This window comes from Hakea prostrata, chromosome 2 (genome assembly GCF_041222555.1).
Source record: "Hakea prostrata isolate BN-2017 chromosome 2, UWA_Hpros_2, whole genome shotgun sequence".
Classification (NCBI taxonomy): domain Eukaryota; kingdom Viridiplantae; phylum Streptophyta; class Magnoliopsida; order Proteales; family Proteaceae; genus Hakea; species Hakea prostrata.
This window is the reverse complement of record NC_142601.1, coordinates 74,478,609-74,496,006: the sequence shown is the minus strand read 5'-3', so window position 1 is coordinate 74,496,006 and position 17,398 is coordinate 74,478,609. Positions and strand designations below refer to the sequence as shown.

Here is a 17,398-nt window from a genome sequence, read left to right as displayed (position 1 = left end):
TGTCGTAATATGTTAGGGTGTATTCCTAACCAAATGCAACTAGACATCCTACATATGCAGTAAAGTCTATATGACCATTCTAAGGTTCCGAGGGCAATGGTTAGTGCCACAACCCAGGTCAATATCCATGTTAACAACAAACAATCCAGTACCTAATTATGCATTTTCATGATTCTGTAAAAAAGGAAATAAATAATAAACATATTATGATTCCATATAATCCAAAATCTACCCATTCGTATATGCTCAAGAGAAATATGTTCACAACAATAAAATAGGCATCAAAGAGATAATTTAAGAAATCATGATTCAATTGCGTTACACGTGAGGTTGAATCCCTCACCTGATCAGTGACAGTAACCTTCTTAAAGAATGTAAGGAACAATTTAAAACACCTTAAATTACCCTAAACATTTTTAAGTTAGAGTAACTTTGGAGTCAAATGGGCTTCAGAATAGACTAAAAACATAGGTAGCAAGGTGGAGGTCTATGAGGGGGTCGAATGTCAGGCAACCTCCTCGGGGGGCCACGATTGAGTCAGTGGGGGTGGGGGTCGATTGAGTCAGTGAGGGTGGGGGTCGATTGAGGGGGTCTCCCGCTAGGCGACCTCCACAGGCGTGCAAATTGCACCTCGCTGCGAACTGCGTCGTCTTTGCTTCTTTGCTTCTGACGAGTTCCAGGTCATTTAAGGGTCCTAAAACCTTCCCAAAAACATGCCTAAACATCCCTAACAACTTTAAATCAAAATACCAACCTAGATCTAACGTAACAAAGATCTACGTTTTCTTTGAGATCTTCCGGTGGTGAAATTCAACAACTAGAATGATTGGAGAATCATTCATGTGGCTTGATCCAATAAAGAATAGGGTTTCCTTGATCGAATTCATCAGTTGATAATGATGTCCTTCATCCAAAGTAAGAAGAAAATAGAGATTGGAGGTTGGGAATGAATTCTTACCTTCAATTTCTCAGAACTGGATCCAAACCGCAAGTCGTAACGGAAACGCAACTTCCTTCCTTCTCCAACATGAACTCTTTGACATGTGCTAGGGCTCTTTGACGGCTAAGCAATAGAATAATACGTTTTAGGGTGAAAACGCCTTTAAATAGGGTGTTTAGAAGCCAAAAACTTAATTTTACTTCTTCACCATTTGCGGGCTCTAGGGGGTTGTTGCCCAAGGTGGTCGCCTAAGGGGTCGCCCCGGGCACCTACCGGCTATTGACCTCCACCCCCCCTGCCCCCCCAAATTTTTTTTCTTTCATGGAGGTGGGATCTCTTGGGCCAGTTTGTCCACGATACTAACACAAGCTTATACACCATTTAGGGGTTCTTACCTGGGTTAGGGGACCTTCCAACTCCAACTTTCGTGAACTATTAATCCATCTTCCTAGTCCATTCGGGTTTGTGTCAGATCTTCTTCTAAAATTCAGCAAAGTGTTGAATCTTTCATCTACACCATCCACATCAATGGATTCCGGTCCTAATCTAGTGGTTTCTATAGATGGCCCACAACTGCCTTCTACTAGCACTTTGGGTTCTCGAACTTGCAATTATGGTTTTCAGGTTAGGATCCTGGGGGATTTTACATGTGGGGGGTAACTTGGTGTCAAGGAAGAGCAAGAAACAGGCTGTAGTTGCTTGATCTAGTGCTGAAGTGGAATTTAGAGCTTTGGCTCAAGGCATTTGTGAGGTACTTTGGTTGAAAGGCCTTCTTTAGGAACTTGGGGCAGATCTAGAAGAACATATAAGGTTGTTTTCTGACAGCAAGCCAGCCGTTAGTATAGCCCAAAATCCAGTTCAGCATGACAAAACCAAACAAGTAGAGATTGACAGACATTTTATGAAGAAGATGGCTGAGTCTGGGCTGGTTTAGATTTCTTTTGTCACATCTGATAATCAGCAGGCTGATGTGTTCACAAAGAGTTTGAGTGTCAAGTTATTCAATAACATTATTAGCAAGTTGGGTATGATAGACAAGGATGCACCAACTTGAGGGGGAGTGTTGTAAGTCAAGAGTTTAAGTAAGAAGGGGTAGTTTTGTCTGTTAGGAGTTCTATTCTTTTAGTCTCACATTGGGTATTCTTGTACTCTCTTTCATTCTATTATTATAAATAAAAGCCTGAAGTGTCACACTGACATATGCAAGGATTAATTCAACATTCCAACACTAATAAAGTATATTTCTTGTGTTTATGATTTCTTCTCTGAGTTTGAGGTTCTTTCCTCTCATCTTTCTCTGTGTGTTTATGTTTGTAGCACTACATGGATGAGTTCATAGCTGAGTGGCTATCTGTGTTAAATCCAGTCATTTATTTGTAGGATGGAGAAGTTGGATTTGAAAAGCTCAAGCAGTCAAGCTAAATCAATTGGAACTATTATATCAATCTCAGGGGCATTTGTTGTGACTCTCTATAGAGGCCCGCCAGTCATGATGAATCCATTATCTCCTAGTCCATCGGATCAGCTTCATCTCTCTTCGGGTTGTTGGGGGTATTTTCTTTGCTGGTGATTGTCTGTTGTCTGCAATATGGTATACCTTCCAGGTACGGTCCCACTGAGGACCTCCTTGAAACTACTTAACATTAACAAATGAAACAAACTACAATAACTAACATGTTTGTGATATATTTTTAGGCAGCTATTGTTAAGGAGTATCCAGAAGAACTGACCCTCATCTTTCTTTATTCCTTCTTTGGCACCTTGCATTCTGCAATAGGATCTCTGGTTGCTGTACGACACCGAAGTGCGTGGAGATTAAAGCCTGATTTGGCACTGCTTACTAGTATCTACTCAGTAACTATTTAACAAATTCATAACAACTTCTGATTTTGAAGCACAATATAATTATTTTAGAGGCCATAGGATCCTCAAATGTTGATCAAGACTGTGCATCTCAATTGTTATCCATACAACAGCTGACTCATTTAGTTATGTTGTGAGAGGACTCTCAAGGAGAGTCCTAATTGAAATAGGACTCCCCTCCCCTTATGACTTTGTCTTTTTTATTTCTTATTGCTTTCATTTGTTTCATCATCTATTAAATCTAGTCTAAGATTTGTAAATCTATAAATACCCTATTAGGGTGACTGAATGAGATCATATTCGGAGTTCAATTTCCTCTCAATTTACCACAAGGTATGAGTCCTAGGGCTCGAAATTTGTTCTCTCCTCTATTGTTGAGCAAAAACAATGAATGGAGCTTCCCAAATCTCAATTGTGGCAAGGGATTTCACTCCAATTCGTAGCTGACTTGTTCCTGCTCCCATCGCTTGCCATTCATGGAGATTCCTGCTCCCACCGCAAGCCATTCATTGCAAGATTCTCTCCATTAAAGAATCTCCATTGCGAGGTCTAAAACCAGGTTAGCTGCCCTTTGTTTTGGAACCAAACCTAGCTGTAGTTATTTTTTTATGTTTCGAGGGCAATAGAGTGGTTGATGTTAAGTCGGTTGTTGTCCTTCACTCTACCCCTTATCACCTTAAAAAAAGGAACCTATCTCAGACCTGCGCAGAACCTGATCTCTATTATACCTGAAGTCTTGCCCCTCCCTTTGGCAATCTTCCCCTTTCGAGACCTAATCTTGCTGCAGAGCTGAAGTTTTATTTTTGCTGTACCATAGCGGTTATTATTCCATTACAATTTGTTTCAGGTTGTATTCTGAATTGAAGTTTGTAGACAGTTCAAAGTTGTAATGTTTTTCCCTTCCTGCACTTGGTTACCTACCTTAAATTAATTGTAATTCTACCCTAACTGTTATCCGAATAGCTTAGTGGGCTTTGATAGCCTAATTGTTACCTAAATAGCTCAGTAGGGCTTGTGACCCTTAAGTTGGGAAGAAGATGACTACATCAGAATCAATTAGTCACAGGACCTATATCTACTGCAACAAAAATCCCTGATAAGACTGATTACAAGCCCTATGGTTCTCCACTTAGAATCCTGGATGGTTCAAATAATTTATGTGGTCAAGGTCTACTTACAATACTATCATTAACTGAGGACTGCTAGGACATTTCACTGGAACTACTTCAAAACCAAAAAATCCTTGTATCAGCACAAAAATCGATGGCTTGCACATGATTCTTTGGTAATAGCATTCTTAATTAGATCCATGAAACCAGAGTTACACCGAACCTTCTTTTTATTGGTCCCTGTTGCTAGTATTTGGACTGCTGCACAGAAGACTTTTGGTAAAGTTGAAAATTGGGCCAGGTGTATGAGCTTTGTAAACAAGTTCATAAGACCAAACAGAAGAATATGACAATCTCTTAGTACTATAACACCCTTATTGCACAATGGCAGAGGATTAGTCAATAATCATTACAACACATTCTAGCCAAATAATGTGGATGGTATTGCAGCCTAATGCAAGCAATTTGATGAGACCTGAGGGTATGATTTCTCAGCTGGACATAGTTTGAACATGACTGATCTGAACCGCAATTCGAGGGTTTGTCTTCAGGATTGATTCAAGTGAAGCAGCAGTAAATCTAGGGCTTTAATACCCTGCGGTTGTAGGATTTTGGCTGAATATGGTGGTTCTAGGGTTGGGAATTGAGTAAGGCTAGGTTCAATTATGGTTTGGAGCTAGGGTTGATTGAATTTCAACCCTGAACCTTGCTGTAATTTTAAATTCAAAACTGAAGCTTCAGATTTTAGGGTTTTGGAATTAACGGTTTTTAAGAACTAGTGTTTCTTGGGGGTAGCGAGGGCTAAGTTTGAGGTCTAAGGTAAGAAGGGGGGGGTGTTGGGGAAGATGATTCTAAAAGGAAATAGGGTTTTGGTGAGGGCTTTGAAAAATATGGTTGAAAGAGGGTCAGGGCTTCTAGGGTTTGGTGAAGAGAGGAAAAGAAGAAGAAGACAGAAAAGAGGGGGGAAAGTGGGCTGTAACAAGGGAGAAGGGCTGGTGAATGGGAGGGGATTGAGGGAGTTCTTTTTTTTTTTTTTGGGGGGGGGGGGGGAGGCATGGGGATGCTGCTGCAGGGATTGAGAAGGGGGTAGGGAGGTATGTGATAGGAGTGGGGGTTGGGTGTTGCAGCAGGCAAGGGGGAAGGGAAAAGGACGGGCTGTGAATGGGATGGAATTAAAGAATGGGGGTATGGGCTGGGGGTTTAATTATACTTACTTGCAGGGGAGAATGGAGGTTGAAGAACTTGTAAACTTGTAGAAATTTAAAATACTGCAGCAGCCACAAATTGCCCCCTCTTAAGTAAAACCATGGTCCAACTTGGCACCTTAAATTCTCAAATTTTCATTCATCAAATCTGTCATCTTTACAAGCTAGGGGCTATATATATAGCTTTACATGAATATACTCATACTAGGATTCAACATTAGATGATGATTCCATTTGGCCCCGCTCTCATCGTTTATTTGGGTTTGATCGTGATTGCTCTTGGGTTTTGAGTAACTTTTCAGGTACCTTTATTTGTGACCTGATCGGTAGATTTGTTTTTTGTGCCATGATCCACCATCTGTGGTGGGAGCGTAATCTCAGGGTTGGTCGTCCAAATCCCATTCTATTGACTTGATTTGGAATGCTATCCACTTTGATGTTTCTGCTAGGATTACCTCTATTCCCCATCCCCCGGTTGTTGATTCCCCAAGGAACATGCTCATTGTTGTCTCTTGTCAACTCCCAATTCCATCCCTCTCTCTGATCCTCCCTTTTGGATCCTTCTTGTATTTTAGTGTTTCGTTTAATTTGATTATTTATTCATCCAAAAAATACACTAGATGATGATTCAAACTAGTACTCTTATAGGACTTAGGACTCATATCCTAAGTAGGATTTTGACTTAGCTCATCCTAAGATGAATCAAATTACAAAAAATGAATGGGACAACTAAGGGAATCCCTCTTTAATTGAGACCCTATTTGGCTTCAGATCTCAGTTGAGATCCATTTCCCACCTTAGATGAATCACATGCTTTTTTTCATACTTAAGACTGTTGTCGTGTTGCAATGTGTCCTTCTTTTGCACCTAATAGGTCAGCATGTCAGATTCAAACTGGAAATAGTAAAGAGGCACTGAAAGAAGTTAGCAATTGTGAACATCATGGTAAACCATGTCACAGAAAAGAAAAAGTTTTAAAATCTGCATCAGAAGCTTGTAGATGTTGAAGTGAAAAGAAAAGCTGGTCGTGGAAAGAACAATGGAAAGACTCGGGCCAATCGAAGCTGAGGCTGACTCCACATCTTCCACTGAAGCTGACATGTTGTTTGTTACTACAAGCTGCCCCTTTTACCCCTACATCTACATCTACCTCTGCTACATGCCCAAGTTTTCAGGGTTCGAACCCAGTTCATGTTTTCACAGAGCCGAGAGTGAATCCTTTCTTTCCCCCTGGTTTTAAAGCACACTTTACCGTTAGTTGTGTCAAATTCCTAGCCGTAATGGTTCGAAATCCCTATATGATGCATGAATTTGACATGGTAATCATCAAGTCCACTCAGGTATTTTTCACCTACTCTTTTGTATTTCGACGATATCTATCTCCTGGATTATAGACTCTAGGGTTATTGATTGCATGACTGATTCATCCACTCAATTCCATCAGTACACCCTTTTGTCAGGACGAGACACAGTCCATGGGACAAACAGATCCCTCGCCCACCTCTGGGAAAGGCACCATTAGCTGCCCTTCCACCTTAACCTTGTCTTCTGTTTTGCATATTCCCTCGTTTCTACTCTCCTATCTATTAGTAGTCTTACTAAAGATTTAAGACTACAAAGTTACTTTTTTCCCCCCTTCTTATTGTGTTGTATAGGATCTGGTGACAGAGAGAATGATTGGACATGGTAAGGTGCAGAATGGCCTCTACTTGCTCAACAATTTGGCTCCCCTACTGCTGTAACTTCTTCACCAACACCACAGATTCACTCTGTCTCCTCAGATATATGCCTTCTCCATTAGAGGCTTGGCCATCCTCCAGTTAAAACCTATTGTCCCTTTTTCCAAATTTAGTTAAACATTGCTATAATATGCTGAAGAAACACACTTATATTTATTCCCAATCTGATAAGAAAAGTCATCATCCCTTTGATTTAGTTCACTTTGATATGTATGGGGTCTTTACGCATTGTAACTCTATTTCTGATCACTATTGGTTTGTAACCTTCATTGACTGTCATACTCATGTCATTTGGGTGTATTTAATGCGATAAAAGAGTGAAGTCTTTCAATGCTTTCAAGTATTCCACAAGATGATACAGACTTAGTTCAACGGCAAGGTCATAGCACTTTGCACTGACAATCGCAGAGAATATGAAATTGGTAGAATGGCTTATTGATCAATGATCTCAAGCCCTCTATTTATAATTAAGTGGAAAGTATACTATTATAAGGAATATAATTTTATATGAATACAAACTCTAATTTAACTCCTATACAAACTTTTATTAGGCTCCTAATAGAATCCAACACTCCCCCTCAAGTTGAGGCATAGATATTAGTCATGCCCAACTTGCCTACAATAGGAAAGAAATCTTTTTCTTTCAAACCCTTAGTGAAAACATCTGCTACTTGGTCTCCAGATCTTACAAAAGGCATGCAGATAAGCCCTTGTTCCAAATTTCCTTTGACAAAAAACCTGTCAATTTCAATGTGCTTAGTTCGATCATGTTGCACCGAATTATTAGCAATACTAATAGCAGCCTTGTTGTCACCATATAACATCATAGGGTTTGGAACTTGTACTCCAATATCTTGCAGCAAGCCTTTCAACCATAGTAGCTCACAAACTCCACGAACCATAGCTCTATATTCAACTTCAGTACTAGATTAAGCTACCACATTTTGTTTCTTACTTCTCCAAGTAACTAGATTACCTCCAATAAAGGTACAGTAACCTGAAGTTGACTTCCTGTCTGGAGATCCAGCTCAATCTGCATCAGTGTATGCTTCTACTTTTAGATTATCTGTGGGTGACAAAAGTATTCCTTTTCCAGGAGTTCCCTTCAAATACTGTAGTATTCTGATAGCAGCCTTCATATGAGCTAAATATGGATCATGCATGAATTGACTCACTATACCTACAGCATAAGCGATGTCTGGCCTGGTGTGGGACAAGTAAATAAGCTTCCCTACCAGCCTTTGGTATCTTCGTTTGTCCACTGGTTCTCTCTCTTTTTCTTTAAGTTTAGCTCCAGCTTCAATAGGGGTATCAACTACTTTACACCCCAACATTCCCACTTCTGATAATAGATCTAGGACATACTTTCTTTGGGATAGGAATATACATTTATTTGATCGAGCCACCTCAATCCCTAAGAAATACTGTAACTTCCCAAGATCTTTAATTTCAAACTCTCTGCCAAGAAAGTCCTTCAACTTTTGAATTTCTTCACCATCATTCCCTGTGATGACAATATCGTCTACATAGACAATGAGAAGTGTGATGTTAGTACTTGACTTCTTGACAAATAGTGTATGATCAGTATTGCTTTGCTTGTACCCAATAAAAGTCATTGCCTTCAGGAGGCGTCCAAACCTGCATCTAGGAGACTGTTTTAACCCATAAAGTGACCTCTTCAATCGACAAACTTTCCCTGCAGTATTGTTATCGGAGAAACCATATGGGATTTCCATATAGACCTCTTCTGCTAACTCCCCATGTAAGAAGGCATTCTTTAGTCTAGTTGGTGCAAGTTCCAGTGTTTGTTCACAGCTACAGACAACAGATCTGACAGTATTTAGTTTTGCAACAGGGGCAAAAGTCTCCTGATAATCAATCCCATAGGTCTGGGTAAACCCCTTTGCAACTAGTCTAGCTTTCAACTTGTTGACTGATCCATCCATATTTTGTTTAACCACAAATACCCATTTGCGGCCCACTGGTTTTTTTTCCTGGAGGAAGTGTAACCAAGCTCCCAAGTGTCATTTTTCTTCATTGCCTGCATTTCCTCTACCATAGCTTCCTTCCATCTCTTATCAGCATAGGCTTTTTGCCAACTTTTAGGAACAGATATAGATGATAGAGAGGATATAAAAGCACGGTAGGAGTCAGGCAAAGAGTTATAAGAAACATATTTAGCTATGGGATGTTGAGTACAAGATCTGACACCTTTTCTAACAGCAATAGGAAGATCAGAAGAAGATACCTCAGTAGAATTTGATTCTGGAGCAGGAGACTGAAGTGGTAACGTATCACCTTTCTCCACCTGCTTTAGCCGGTTGTATTTCTTCCTCTGATAAGTCTGCACCTCTTTATTCTGGTCAATCTGGTTTTGAAAGACCCCAACAGTGTGTCTCACAGGAGTGGTCTTCCCTTGGCTAGGTTCTTCACATGGTTCAGAAATCGAAGGGGGAGGATTAGAGTCCTCAGTATACTGGCCGAAGTCTCCCCCTGGTCAGGAAACTCTTCTGGGACTCTTAAGTTGTGTTGGTGTGTGAAAGGAAGATCTAGAGTCGGAAAGAACACCTTTCCTCTAGGACTCTCCCCCTGGAGAGGTGTATAGTAAGGGCAAAACTCATGAAAAAGTACATCCATGGATACAATGGTTTTCCTGGAGGGAGGATGATAACATTTGTACCCTTTCTGAGTAGCAGAATACTCCAAAAATTTGCAGCGTAGGCCGCGGGGAGCCAACTTACCTTGGTGGGCTATGATTCTGGCATAACACACGCATCCAAAAACCTTTGGGGAAATAACAAAAGAAGAGGCTCCCTGAAGAATCTCATTAGGACCTTTAAAACCAAGTATCCTACTGGGCATCCTATTCAAGGTAAGAATCAGTGAGTATAGCATCACTCCAGTACTGGTCAGGTACATTCATGGCAATCATAATAGAACGGGCTATCTCTAAGAGATGCCGATTCTTCCTTTCGGCCACCCCATTTTGGGCAGCCGTATCAACGTAACTGATCTGATGTATTATGCCAGAGTCGGAGAGATATCTTTGAAATTCACCATCAATATACTCTGTGCCATTGTCACTGCGAAGGATCTTCACAGTGGCATTGAACTGAGTTTTAATCATATTATGAAAATCATGAAAACATTGGAAAACTTCAGTTTTTTGTTTTAAAAGATAAATCCATGTAGAACGAGAGTGATAATCAATAAAAGTAACAAAGTACCTATGGCCAGTGATAGACACACGTCGGTAGGGACCCCACAATCAGTATGAATTAACATAAAAGGAATAGTTTTTCTATTATGAAGAGAAGGTAAATAAGTAGAACGAGTCTGCTTCGCAAAAATGCAGGCTTCACAAAAAAAATCATCCTCATTACAAGAAGGAACTAAATCAGGAAATATTTTCTTAAGAGTTCTTAGAGGGGGGGTGACCTAGCCTACGGTGCCACTGATGAAGGTTTGATATTACCGAATGGACTTGATTAGCAGATGTAGTTAGAGTAGAAGTAGATCCTTCAATCGGCTCGAGCAAATAAAGTCCATTGTCTAGTTTACCACGTCCAATCTCCTTCCCCGTTACCAGATCCAGAAAGACACATTAAGATGGGAAAAATGTCACTTTACAATTCAAGTCATGTGTAAGACTGCTGATAGAGAGCAAGTTAGTAGAGAAAGAGGGAACATGTAAAAACTTTAGACAAAGAATGGGATGGAGAATGTTGAATGGTCCCTTTTCCAGCAATGGAAGAATAGGAGCCATCAGTAATTTGAACTTTATCCTTTCCAGAAGTTGGAAAATATTGTAAGAAAAAAGAGGATAAACCTGTCATATGATCTGTGGCTCCTGGATCAATAATCCAAGGAGTAGAAACTGAAGAAACCTGGAAGCTTGTAAAAGTTTTACCTGAAGTAACAAGGTAGGAGTTGGTTTGATTAGTAGAGGAAGCAGTGGTAGAGGCTGTACCGGCAGTAGAAGATTGCAGAATACGTCGCAGAGTAGCTAACTCCTCCTGTGAGAGACCAACATCTGCAGAGGGTGTTGTGGAAATTGTCTCAGAAATATGAGCTTTCGATTTTCCTGTTTTTTGTGCCTTTTTTGCTCAAAATTAGCAGGCTTCCCATGGAGTTTCCAACAATTGGCCTTGGTATGATATGGTTTATGACAGTGCTTACACTTGACAATCTCCTTAGCCGGATCAGATTTAGTGTGAACAGATTGTAAGGCTGATTTTTCCACAATAGGAGTATGAAGCATGGCTAATTGACGACTTTCCTCACATTGAACAAGAGCATAAGACTGTTCTAGTGTAGGAAAGGGAGAACGACTTAAGACTTGCACTCTAATCTGATCGTACTCCACGTTCAAACCTGCCAAGAAGTCATATACCCGAATCTTATCAATGTGCTTCTTATACGTTGCCACATCATCTGGATTAGTGGGGTGATAATCCCCATAATGATCCAACTTTTGCCAAAGAGATCGCAACTCAGCATAATAGTGGGCCACAGTCAGTTCCTTTTGGGTAGTCTCATGAAGCTTCTTTCGTACCTCATAAACCTGTGCATCATTCTTCAACTGTCCATATGTTTCAGTAGTAGCCTTCCATATTTGGGCTGCAGTATCAAGTAATACGTAACCCCGGGTAATATTTGGATGCATGGAATTCAAAAGGAATGACATAATAAGAGAGTCATTTGATATCCATTTATCTTGTAAAGCACCTGCGGTAGTAGGTTTGATAGTGGTGCCAGTAATGTATCCAACTAGTCCTCTTCCAGCAATAGTTAGGTAAGCAGATCGAGACCAGATCAAATAATTTGTGCCATCAAATCTTACCGAAAGAGGATGAAGAGTGGGATAATGTTCGGATCCAGTGGGAGTAGTAGTACCATCAGTGGTTGCCATGTTGACAGAATTGTCTGCAGTTCTTCAGTCTTCACCCCTTCAAAGTAATTGAAATGTTGCAGAATGCAATAGTCAAACAAAAAAAAAATTATAAATACCCCTATCCTTTTTTTCCCTTTTTGTAATGACAATTATGTCCTTGAAAAATCTGAATTTGCAAATAAATCTCAGAACTTATACAAATTTACATATAAGTCCCTGCAATGCAAATTTACCAAAATAACCCTCAAACATCTATTTTGTTTGGGCTAATCGAAGTGATTCAGATGAAGAATCGATCCTCAATCGTAGGCTTAAGAAGAACAACCCCAATCGAAGAACCTCAATCGCAGAATCCCAATCGAAGAACCTCAATCGCAGGCTTCAGATGAAGAACCAGGCTTCAGAATCGCAGGCTTCAGGTGAAGAATAAGAGAAATCAGAGAAATCAGGGAAAAAAAGTTGCAGGAGCAGCGGTAGTGCAGGCTTCTTCTTCTCTTCTTCTTTCCCTTTTTTCTGTTCTTGGTGTTGTCGATTTGAATGCAGCGGTACTGAATATCAGCCAGAGAGGGCGATGAGTTTCGATGGTTACTTGATTGGTTTGAAGAACTGCTAGACAAAAACGATGGGTTTCGATCCTTTTCTACGACAGAGATTGGTTTGAAGAATCGATTGGTTTGAAGAACTGCTAGAAAAAAAACGATGGGTTTTGATCATTTTCTACGACAGAGACAGCAAGAGAGGTGAGGAGGTAAGTTCGACACTCTTCTCTTTTTTTCTTAATTCCCTAATCGAGATTAGGCTCTGATGCCATGTTGAGAAATATGAAATTAGAAGAATGGATTATTGATCAATGATCTCAAGCCCTCTATTTATAATTAAGTGGAAAGTATACTATTACAAGGAATAGAATTTTATATGAATACAAAAATTTAACTCCTATACAAACTCTTATTAGACTCCTAATAGAATCCAACAGGGGCATACTTTTCACGCATGCTTATAAGATCATGGTATTCTCCATCAGGCTGGTTGTGTTGATACCCCGGCTTAGAATGGCTTAGTGGAAAGAAAAAAATCGGCATCTGTTGGAAGTTGCTTGTGCTTTGATGTTTGCACATAATGTTCCATCGCAGTATTGGAGATATGCTATTCTGACAGCTGTGTATCTGATCAACTGTATGCCCTCTTGCATTCTTGATTTCCAATCTCTTGTAGCTTTACTACTTAGAACCTTTATGTAGAACCTACCTATTTTGTTCTGGTCTTCACCGCTGCCTGTCTTATCAGCTGTATGCCCTCTTGCATTCTTGATTTCCAATCCCTTATTTTGACCAAGTTGAGTATATGTGATATCTATGCCCCAACTTGAGGGGGGAGTGTTGTGAGAGGACTCTCAAAATAGCACTAATACAAGTCTTGAGGAGAGTCCTAATTGAAATAGGACTCCCCTCTCCTTATGATTTTAGGTCTTTTTTATTTTTCACTCCTTTCCTTATCTGTTAGTGCTCCTATTCCCTCTCTAAGTTAGTTCTGGTCTATGATTTGTAAATCTATAAATACCCTAGTAGGGTGAATAAATCAAATCATCTTTGGAATGTAATTTCTTCAGAGTTTACCACAAGTTGGTACTAGGCTGAGTTGTTGTTGTTGTTGTTGCAATGTGATGGATCTGATGGTCAGAAATAGAAATCATTTTTCCTTTTCTCTGAAGATCTGAAGATTTGGTGGATGCAGTGTGTTAGTCCTATTCTGGATAGTGTTTGGATTCAATTTCGAATATGACCATTTCACATTGAACTTTCCTTTGGGTCCGTAACTTTTTCTAATGTGCATCCCATGTGGATTCCTTAACTTGACCTACACAACATGTGCTTCACTGCAGGCAATTTTTGGGTTTGGATTTTGTGTTGGTACTATAACATGGGCCTTGCATCAGAAGGGCCCTCTTTATGTTGCCATGTTCAGGCCTTTGGGGATTGTCATTGCAGTTGCCATGGGGGTCCTTTTCCTTGGGGACACCTTCCATCTGGGAAGGTATTTATTTCTCTACTTCCTCTTTTTATGCTGCATTTATTTCACTTTAAAATATTTCCAGAAAATTCATTTATAAAATTTAGTTTCATTTGGCATTTTTTTGGTTGCACTTGCCCAAGAAGCACATTTGGAAATCAACTTTTGGTGGAATGGGTGGGGAATAAATCCAGCTAAATAGGGTTGGAGGAGTCCATGAATTCCAAAAAGTACCAATGAGCAAGATACCTTCACTATTTCAGGGAAAAAGTATCCAAATTTGGAAATAGATTTTATTTTCCAACATTTTATGTGATTGTATTTCAGTAAAATATTTTTCCAATTCCCAGTCTTTATACATTTTTGTATTGGTTCTCAGAAAATCTCATCAAATGTTCTACAGAAAAAGAAATTCAGCCTCAGTGAAATTTTATTGGTTTGATAGGAAACCATGACATCATCTTTGCCTTTTCTGTTTTGGCCTTCAATCGGGTAGGAAAGTAACTTGTTGATCCATACTTTGGGAAAAAATGTCACAAAGAATGTCAATGAATGGACAACTTCTCTGAAGGACTGCAATCTGGCCTCACTGCATATACTGGTGGTTTAGGTCAAACCTGCTCGGTGGACAAAGGGATGATGTTTAATCCAGTTCATGCCTCCTTCGATGTTTTCATAAGATGCATTTACGAGCATCTGTTTCAACCACAACTTCTTCTGGACCAAACGCTTCGGTAATCATATGCCTTCATTCCTTTGTTCCTTACATGTGATAAAATTCCTATCTGGTCTTGAATGGTAATAACAAAACTTTCTGTCTTTTGGTGATTGACAACCCCATTTAGCCTAATCATTTATTAGCTTATCACTCTGCCTTTGTATACGTAGTTTGAGCCACTGAGAAGAGAGTGCCAACAGTTAGGGCCTTTCAGACATCTGTTATGGGTTGGATATTTGATCTTGTCACTGAATACAGCTTCTTTACATTCCTCTGTATGTTCCATACTAACATTATGACCTCCTGCTTTAGCTGAATATCCGACAAGATCTGTGATTTACGACCTTCTATATGTGCCAAACTGGGAAAGCACTTCTCTTCATCTGATGTTGTGTCATTTATTGATAAGATCTTCTATGTAGCACTTGTAACAAGAAGAAAGGACCTTTATACAGGCCGCATGACAGCAAAACAAAGAAAGATTTTACTGCCTTTTAAGAGTTATCAGATGTAGACACTGTTCACCCTGCCTTAAAAGTGCCATTTTCAACCACTTCGTGAGCTGAAAGAGATTTTGCTACCTTTTATGAGTTATCAGATTTAGATACTGTCCACCCTTTGATAAAGTGCCATTTTCAACGAGTCCATGAGCTGATCTGAGCTGCTTTGAAAATAAACAGAAAAAGAAAACATTTCTATTTTGTGGGTGGGACTGGCTTTTCATATTAGGTATGTGTATCTCCAAAGACCCTTCATTTGGTTGGAGTCAAACCACTTCATTATGAACTGTCCTCAGCTAATTTTGCTAATCCCCGTTCATGGTCCCAAACCTGTTCCAAAGAATGCTTTATATAGTTGATTGTGTGAATGACAGAGTAGAAAGTTGGAAAGAGAAAAAAAAATGGAACAGATATTTTATTTTCTCCTAGAGTACAAGGCTCTGTTTTCACTTTCAATTAGGGCTTTGTTGTCTGTACTGCCTCATGGTTGGAGGAAAGTTGAGATCTTTTGTTTCAGTACTCGGCAACAGAATGAATGTAAAAGAAGCTCTGAGCAAAATCATCAAAATAATGAAGTGCTGCATTCACTCTGTTCGTTTGCTAGTCTTTTTATGGGACACACTGGGTTGGTCTGCCCTTTCATATCAGTTTTGAGTTGGTACTCTGACATAAATGTTTTATTTCAATTTGAAGGTTTTCAATCTCTCACTCTCTCTGCCCCTCAGCCCCCATCTCCCTTTTAGTATGAGGGAAAATAATAATTAAAAGTTCACTACTATTATTTTTTTGGCAGCATGGTTGGCTCAATTACCATCACTGTTGGATTTTATGCTGTGATATGGGGAAAGTCCCAAGAAGAGAAATTGGATAAAGGTATCGGGTTTACAAGCTTGGAGTCTGCAGCTGAAAGGGACCCTCTTTTGCAAGGCAATTGAGACACAACTTGGAATAAGTGTGATAGTTGAAAGGGGAAAAAAGAATGTAAGTTAGTCAAAGAATGCATGGATCTTTCTGTAACCAAGAATTGAAATATATAGTTGCATTTAAGCTGTCTAGCTCAGTTTGGTAACATGGAAGACATAACTGCATCATGGTTGATTGCATGATTGGAATGTTGGTAAATATGAGCATACATTCACAATCTTGCGCAGCCTGGTAAAATGAAGAATTAAGTATTCCATACTGGACGCAACTCGTCATTCTGGTTGGATGATGATTAGAGATCTGACAGTAGGGAAGTTGTTCTAAACGAGAATCACTTGCTTTTTTCACTTTCTAGTGTGATTTAAAACAATTAAAGAGGCACTTGTACGATCATGGCCTTGTGATAATTGATGATCAAACTCATGTTTGTGTGGTCTTGCAATTCCTAGCATTTCCAACTTTACAAAGCTTCAGAGCTAATGTGATTTTGGATGGGGCAGAGAAGTCCTCGTCTTAGCTTTGGTTGATGAAGAAACAAAGGTTTACAAAGTAGATAATCATTTGGGATCTCTATTCGATCCTGTTGCTGCGATGTTCATATTTTGCAAAGTCCAGCTTCCCCAGTAGTGTTGGTGAGCTCAAATTAAGGTGACTTAGCCTGGGCACTGTGCCAGGTAAGGATCCTCTGGACAAAGACCGCCAATAGATTGACGATGGAGCTGCTAATCTGCTATGCAACTTCACTCTTGTCCCTCTCTCTATACCTGAAAGTTGAGACTCTACCCTTCAGTCTTCACTCTATTTAAATTGGAATATTGGATGGGGATTCTTGTTTTGGATCTTTGGCCTTTGCGTTTCATGTATTCTATTTATCTGGGTCTGGGACTCCGGGTGGGGGACAGGGCACTTTCCTCTGATACTGCCTCACAAGTGATAGACATAAGATATAGTTGCAGGCTTGCAGCACATCCAGATCCCTCCTACGACGTAAGACACTTTAACCAACCGTTTCAAATTCTCTCTCTCTTGTTCTTTTCGTTTCTTCTTTATTTAGTACTATTATTATTTTTATCTATTTTCTGCCTTCCTTTCTCCCTTACACCCAACTTCTATTCTCTTAAGCCAGATGGTGAATTTGGATTTTCCTTTACCAAAAAAAAAAAAAAAAAGAATTTGGATTTTCTGCTCTCACTGCTCTCTTTTATCCAACTTTATTGTCTCACAAGTCCGTCACAACTCATTAGACATAAGTGGGTCCATCCATTATTTACCCAAAAAACAAAAAGTGGGTCCATCCATTATGGTGGGTAGTGAAAGTGTGAAACAATTTACCAAAAAAAAAAAAAAAAAAAAGTGTGAAACAATAGAAGAGTGCAGTGGATCTGGACTAATTTAATAATGTTTTTGACCCAGTCAACGTGCCACGTCAAAATTTACATTTACAATTTCTTCATACAAAGAAAACGACAAACCCAAAAGGGGCGGGAGAGGGGAAG

General features: G+C 39.7%; 1 pseudogene across 1 annotated transcript in view; it reads left to right on the top strand.

Annotated features, from left to right (window-relative positions):
- Positions 1–16,807, top strand: part of LOC149026475 (WAT1-related protein At5g40240-like) — a 38,388-nt pseudogene extending 21,581 nt beyond the window's left edge. Inside the window, exons 4-7 of the transcript XR_016171845.1 lie at positions 2,321–2,544; positions 2,636–2,794; positions 13,633–13,784; positions 15,772–16,807. The product of XR_016171845.1 is annotated as a WAT1-related protein At5g40240-like (transcript). The remainder of the gene's footprint in view (positions 1–2,320; positions 2,545–2,635; positions 2,795–13,632; positions 13,785–15,771) is intronic.
- The last annotated feature ends 591 nt before the right edge of the window (positions 16,808–17,398 follow it).